The sequence below is a fragment of the Phasianus colchicus genome, chromosome 3 (genome assembly GCF_987193195.1).
Source record: "Phasianus colchicus chromosome 3, bPhaCol1.hap1.1, whole genome shotgun sequence".
Taxonomy (NCBI): Eukaryota; Metazoa; Chordata; class Aves; order Galliformes; family Phasianidae; genus Phasianus; species Phasianus colchicus.
In genome coordinates, this window is record NC_143438.1 from 92,502,697 (window position 1) to 92,508,696 (window position 6,000).

Here is a 6,000-nt window from a genome sequence, read left to right on the forward strand (position 1 = left end):
AATAGCAAATGAAGAAAATCAACCACGTACAGCAATTCAGCATAGTTCCTGCAGCCTCATCTCACCTTCCCATCACCAAGCTGATGCACAGCAGTGTTTCTCTTGCCATAGAAGTTAGAAAAATACAGAGCATAACAAAACCTCCAAGATGGGATAATGAGAGCCATGTAAGGATGCTGCAAAGCATTTGGTAATAATTTGGCTTCAATGGACTTGCAGTTATCTACATTTAGTTGTGGCCACTGCTCATATTGATAAAAAAAAAGTCCTTTTTTTGCTGCTTATGTGTTTTCTGAACAAATTATACACACTGAAAATTTCAATGCTGGTTATCTGCTGACGACTACACTCAAGGAGGGAATGTGGATGTTATGTGGCATTCTCTGAATAACACCGGGGAGGGAAAATTGCTCACTCACACTGAAAATGCTTCATTAAAAAAAAAAAAAAAAAACCACAACTCTATGATCTCCAACCTCTAGCAATGGCACTCGCAACAGTTTTCCTACATACCAACACTTCCCCCCTCTATGAAGTTCTCAGATGATGCTTTGTACCTAACAGCCATCAAACTCTGCCCACGTTTTCCTCCCGCAAGTTTTACCCAAACTTGAAGCCACCATTGCATTGCTCGCAAACATAGTGAGACAGTATCTTATCTTCTCCAAACAGACTCAAAAAACTGCTTTTTCCCCCAATCTGAGGGCACATGAGCACCAACGAGTGCTGGCTGTGGTAACAGTCATGAGTTGTTCACATGTGAGTGGTAAATAAGAAGGGTTTTCTGGGAGAAAAAAATAAAAAAAAAGGAAAAAAGAGAAAAGGAAAAAAAGAAAGCTAAACAGCATTCATGGCTTTATATATAAACTCTACCACACAGCTCCTCAGCAAGTTGTTCCAACGTTTTCTTTCCAAAGCATCTATTAAAAAGTTTGGGAGTTCCCTCATATTATATCTGAGACTCTTCTCATCTCACACGGCAAACAGAAGTCTATGTGAAATGGGTTAACCCAGACAGTTTCCTTTAAAATGCAAGATGAAGGGTTAGAAGTTCTTCACAACCTTTTGCTTGCCAGCATTTGCAAGATAAGCAGAAAAATACAGCAGGATTCCCAAGTACAGCACATGCTTCCAACCAGAGCTGTAGCATTCATTTCATACATAGTTTTATGGGCACTCAACATCAAGCAACAGGCATGAGCATCCTTCATATCTGTAACATTGCTTTGCCAGCATCAGTGCAAGTATGTAGCCAGGTTTGGGGTAAATGCATGAGTCTAAAAGTAGGCTGCAAAAAAGATGCACTATGAAGGGCTGGGGATGCTGCTGGAGGAGACGCGTTGCAGTTCTATGCTAGCAAACATCAGAGCTTAAATACACTGCAGTGCTTTGTTTTGTGAATTACACTCATGTTTAAATAGCTGGATGAAGTTTCAGTGCCACCAGAGCCAAACATATCTGCTTTGCAGACACTACAGACCACATGGAAGGACTCAGTCCCCTGTTCATCTATGGGACGTATCCGTCCATCCATGGCACCCATTCAACCACAACATCAGACATGGACACAGAAGTCCCCGTTAGCAGCTTCATCCTGATGACTCCAATCCTATGCAAAACACATACAAAGGCTCCTCCTGCCCTCAGGTGTCACAGATTTACACCATTACTCATGCTGACAGCAACCCCAGAAGACACACCAAAAGCCAAGCAAAAGCCAGGTGCCCACTCAATCTAGCTGAAGTATAGAAAGGAAGACAAAAACAGCAAAAGTAAATTAGTTTTCTTAAAGTTCTTTCAATTTTCATCGAGCAGAATGCATTTACAGCACAGGCAGGGAATCAAAAGCTTTTATTTTTATCTTGATATTATTTACCCTTTCCCATTTGCTATTTAAATATCTCTGAACTCCCAGAAGAATCAGCAATTCAAAATACCATTTGATATATATTTATAAGCGAGGGGAAGCACAGACTCATTCATTTACAGCTTGCCTCCTCTCTGCTTTTTTTTGTTGTTGTTGTTTTAATTAGATTTTAAGTGGTGTAATATCAACGTGCAAACTTCTGAAGATACACAAGAATGACTTCTTGCCTCACAACAGGCATCATAGGGAATCACAGAATCACTAAGGTTGAAAAAGACCACTAAAATCATTCAGTCCAACCATCAACCAACCCTACCATGCCACTAAACTATACCCCTCAATGCCACATCTATACATTTCTTGAACACCTCCATGGACTGTAACTCCATTACCCATGGTTAGTGGGCATGGTGGTGATGGGTTGATGGTTAGACTGGATGATCTCAGTGGTCTTTTCCAACCTTAATGATTCTGTGAGTCTGTATAGCCCTATATCATTCACACACTCAACTTTCCACCCACAAGTCTGGGCCACGAGCCAAGGACAGCATACAAATTTTGCTCTCAGCATCATCTGCAATCCTCTGAACAAAGCGAAGCCAACACTAGGAAGATGCCAAGCACACAAATTTCCAGCGTTAATCCTCAGGGCATCTCTGTAATCACAAAACAAGGTGCTTCAGCAACTTATCCTCATCCAAGAGGATGATATCCAAACCTTCATGGTCCAACGTCTCCACCACCCTTCATCAGGAACACGGGAGGCTCAGGTTGGGTATAAGGAAAAAGATATTCACCAGAGGTGGTGGTGGGCATGGTACATGCTCCCCAAAGCAGTGGATATAGCCCAAGGCTGCTAAATTTCAAAGAGCATTTGGACAACCCTCTCAGACACGGGGTTTGAATTCTGAGTGGTCCTCTTTGGAACCAGGAATTGAGCTCAGTGATTCTTGGGGGTCCCTTCCAATTTGGGATATTCTATATTTATATGATGATACAAACTATAAAACTCAAGGCAAACACTCCATGACCAAAAAGTTTCTCCAAGCTCCTGCTCTCCTTCTCGTTTTAGACACAAGTCAAGAGAAAGCAGGCAGGGAGATGTAACTGAGAAGCCAGGATAGCAGAGGATGCACAATTACATTTACACTTGAGCTCAGTGTCTCCCACATGCTGTAAAGCCACATCAGGGGCAGCTGCGCTTTTTATTTTTAATTGCATCAACAGACACAAGCAAAACAGCAAGGGAGGGAGCAGTGGATGTTATTTCCTGCTTGCTTGATGTCTGGAGAGCATCATCAGCAACATGGGAATAGCCAGAGACCAACCTGGAGGTGAGTGGAAGGAGTTTTTTTTTTTACACTAAGAGTGGTGAGGCACTGGAACAAGTCATCCAGAGAAATGGTGGATGGCCCACGCCTGGAGACATTCAAGGTCAGGCTGGACAGAGCTCTGAGCAACCTGATGTAGCTGTAGGTGTCCCTGTTCCCATTGCAGGGAATAGATGACCTTTAGGGGCCCTTTCCAACTCAAAAAATTCTATGATTCTGTTAGATGAATAAAGGAGACCATGCAACACCAATATGTCCCCATTTCTATGCAATCCTACATTTCTACCCAACTTGATAAGCAAAATCTTGGGATTCCAATCCCACAGTGCACACGTGCCATCTCTGAGTTTGCAAACAAGTGGGCACTTGTATGGGAGCACAGAACACATGAGGACACGGCCTGAGCTGCAAGCATCACAGTGCATTTAAAAAAACAAACAGCCCAAGCTTTCTCAGTGTACATTCCATGCATTTGAGGCAGAAGGAAAACACACTTCCAGGTTGCAAAGCCTTCTGCTTTTTTGATATGCACACAAAGACACCGAAACACAGTTTCCCAAATGCTGTCCCATGTAGCTAGGACTAAATTTAATCTTCATACAACAAAAAAAGGTTCAATAAAGTTGGCCAAGGACTACTGCAAAGCAGTGCTTTCTCTCCTCAATGAGATTTTTATTTCTCTACCTGCATTTTCCCAAAAGCATTTGTTTACAAGTCTGAGGATGACATTTCCATCCTAGCAGCTGATTCACAGCCACATGGGCTGAGAAAGCAAAGAACACCCATGCCCAGAGGCTTCCTAAGATGCACTGGGTTTGCACGTGCCTTGGAGCCTTGCACCAGCTGAACCCGCTGTTGCAACTGAAGCATTCATGTCCCTCTTGGCATACATCCCTAAGCAAGGCCAGTCTTGTCATCAGGTTGCTCAGAAATGCACAAACCCTATGCAAGACCAACAAGTCTCTAGTTTGCACACGCACACCCTGTGGAAGGTCAGCTCTTCTCTTAGAGCTTGCAAACATACAGACTCCATGCTATACATCCTACCTGGCATATGCATGCCCCATGCAAGGTCAGTCCTCCCTTTCCAGGCTGCAAACACAAACCCTGTGCCAGGCCAGTAAATCTCTACTTTGCACATGCATGCTGTGTGCAAGGCATGCCCTGTGCAAGACAGGGCTGTGCAAGGCTCCATGCAAGCCTCCAGTGCAATGCCAGCTGTGCTCTCATCTTGCAAGCACCCAAAGTCCATGCCACAGATGCTACTTTGTATATGCATGCCCCTATGGCAGGCAAGGCACAGACCTTATTTTCAACATGCAAACCCCACAGCTCCTCCCAGCTCACAAGCACTATCAATGTAAACTGTGTGCAAGGCCAATAAGTCTTTAGCTTGCACGTGCAAGCCGTCTGCAAGGCCAGCCCTGCTCCAATGATGCAAGCACACGAACTCTGCACAACAGGCCCCATTTTGCACGTGCACACCCCACACAAGGCCAGTCCTCATCCTAGCTTGCAAACTCGAACATAAATCCTATGCACGGCCAACAGGTCTCTAGCTTGCACATGCATGCCCTGTGCAAGGCCAGCCCCGCTCCCACCTTGCAAACCCACAAACGCCTCACAACAGAACCTACTTCGCACATGCACGCCCCGTGCAACACCAACCACAGACCCTGCCGTGCACATGCAAAAAAGCAAGCCAGAGACCTCACCTTGTGCATGCACGCTCCGTGCAACGCCGGCCTTGCCGCTCCCAGGTTACAAACACACTCCCAAACCCCGCGCAAGGCCGACAGCTGCCTATAATTGCACATGCAAGGCCAGCCCCGCTCGCAAACACACACCCCTGTGCAACGTGTGACCCCACGCTGCACACCCTCAACCCGGCACGTCCTTACGTTACCCTCCCCCCCCAGACCCCCGCTGCCATCCCGGGGTCGCGCACACCCCCGGGGTGGGGAGGGGGCGGGGACAGCTCCGCCGCCGCGCGTGCCCCCTCACCTGCCGCCGCGCGCCCGCGCCGTGCCGCCGGCACCCAAACATCACGTGATCGCGGGCGCGCGGGGCCCCTCCCTGACCACGTGCTCGCCTCCGCCCACCGGAGTCCGCCACCGGCCCTCCCATAGCTCCTCAGGTGCCGCAGAGGACTGCAACTCCCAGCGGGCACCGCGATGCTTCGCCACGCCTCCTTCCCCCCTGAGTGGCCAATCAGAATGGAGCGTGGCAGACACTTCTCGCTGTCCCGCCCACCGTCCCTCGGTGCTTCCCGCCCTCTCTCCCCTCAGGCAGTTTTACATCAGAGCGCTGTGCTTGCAGCCTGTGCTTTCTGTCAGCTACGAGCTGGTTTCGTTCTTCTTCTTTTCCACATTCTCTCATTGTCCCTCCCGTGATTAAACAGGGCTTCCCCTGCAGCTTCCCGTCCTGCTGCTCTCCCTTTTTGCCTCAATTCCTCGATATCCTCTGCTGTGCTTTGTTGCACCCTCACCATTACAGTGTGCCAACTGGGCTCGCTGCTGGCTCATATTCAGCCGGCTGTCCATCCGTACACCAAGGTCTCTTTTCCATCAGGCAGCTTTACAGCCACTCCTCCCCAAGCCTGTAGGGTTGCCTGGGGTTGTTGTGACCAAAATGCAGGACCTAACACTTGGTCTTACTGAAACTCATGCAGTTAGCCTTGGCCCATCCATCCAGTCTATCCAGGTCCCTCTGTAGTGCAATTCTCCCCTCTGACAGATCAACTCTCCCTCCTAACTTGGTGTCATCTGCCTGAGTTAACCCCTTCTCCCACATCACACTGAT

The 6,000-nt window shown here is 47.6% G+C and overlaps 1 protein-coding gene across 4 annotated transcripts in view; it reads right to left on the minus strand.

Annotated features, from left to right (window-relative positions):
* TSNARE1 (t-SNARE domain containing 1) overlaps positions 1-5,312 on the minus strand; it is a 469,759-nt gene extending 464,447 nt beyond the window's left edge. For 3 of the 4 annotated variants that reach the window (XM_031591285.2, XM_090138068.1, XM_090138072.1), the window contains exon 1: positions 5,203-5,312. The gene's annotated coding sequence lies outside the window, so the exon portion shown is untranslated. Of the gene's footprint in view, positions 1-4,913; positions 5,168-5,202 lie in introns of those variants that run through there. The other variant, XM_090138069.1, reaches the window with a different exon arrangement.
* Positions 5,313-6,000: the final 688 nt, after the last annotated feature.